Raw genomic sequence first — 1,512 nt, 5'->3', positions numbered from 1 at the left:
ATGGGGTTTGAAGGATCAGGCAGGATTTACCCATCACCCCTTTTCAGTAGTTATTTGAGGCATCACTTACACTCAGTAAAATAACAAATCTTACGAGCACAGATGGATGGGACTTCACATACGTACAGGCCTTGTGACCGCCCCCAAGTTAAGGCACAGACACCACCAACCCCAGGAAGCCCCTCACGCCCTTTCCAGTCCACACCCAGAGGTCACTGCTCCTGTGATCGGTTTCCACACAGTCTTGCCTGCTCAGAAACCTAAGTGACAGGAACCGGAAATAAATGGAATTCTGTGACACGTAGTATTTCATGTCTCCCATTTTTTTCTCAACATGATTTCTTGAGATTTCTCCCTAAAGCTGTCGTTCTCAGGAGTGATTGTAGAATAACATTGCATTGTACGAAGATTCTGCTATTTGTTCTGCATTTGCTTGGGTTGTTTCTGGGTTTCACTATTTTGAACAAAACTATTGTGTCATTCTTGTGTAATTGTTTTTTGTTGACATATTTATGTATTTTTCTTATGTTCCCAGGAATGAATTTTCTGGGTCATGGAGTTACTCTATGTATAATCTTCTTAGAAGCTATCTAAGAGGGTGTCTTAGGGGTCCAACACTGCACCCTCCTCCACAAAAGCTATCAAAGAGGTTGACTTAGGGGTGAACTATTACACTGTCCTCCACAAAACCCACCCAAGAGAGTGTCTTAGGGGTGTACCATTGCACACTCTTCCCACAGAACCCATCAAAGAGGGTGTCTTGGAGATGCACCATTGCACAATTCTCCACAGAACCCATCCAAGAGGGTGTTTTAGGGGTCCAACATTTCACACTCCTCCCCAGAAGCCATCCAAGAGGGTGTCCTAGGGGTTCACCATTGCACACTCCTCCCAGCTACACACAGGAGTTGCAAGGGCCTCACTTGGTCTTCAGCAGGAGGTCAGCTGTTCCAATTCCAGCCATTCTTGTGGACATGTACTGGAGTCTGGCTATGGTTTAATTTGTACTTCCCTGATGCCTGTCAATGCTGCATAACTGTCCCTGTGCTTATGAGACATGTGAGAATCCTCTTTTGTGAATGGACTAATCTAAGTTTTTGACCAATTTTAGTCATCTCCTTAAAGCATCTAATTAATAGAGTCTCAGGTCACACACTCACGATTCTAAAATCTGGACAGAGCAGAGTGTAGAGAACACTTTCTCTGCTCTGTGAGTTTATCTTTGCTTAAAGCTGTGTCTGTTTAAGTCTGCGTAGCCCCTCCCCTCTCCCAAACCCGGTTTCCTCTTGTGTGAAATAGTGCAGGCCATGACTGAGTGCTGCTCTTCTGCAGCATCTGGGCAGGTGTGGCTCCCCTGGCTGGGCCTTGGAAGCCTCTGGAGGCTCTGGGTTGATTCCTTTGCCTGTCAGTCAGTTTGCTGAAGGGCAGGATTGGAGGTGGGAGGGGCACTCGGCCTCCAGCTGCAGAGGGAAGCTGCCCAACCTCCCTGAGATGCCATGAGGCTGAATCAGG

Source organism: Mandrillus leucophaeus, unplaced genomic scaffold, assembly GCF_000951045.1.
Source record: "Mandrillus leucophaeus isolate KB7577 unplaced genomic scaffold, Mleu.le_1.0 Scaffold232, whole genome shotgun sequence".
Classification (NCBI taxonomy): Eukaryota; Metazoa; Chordata; class Mammalia; order Primates; family Cercopithecidae; genus Mandrillus; species Mandrillus leucophaeus.
Note: the sequence above shows the minus strand (reverse complement) of the source record.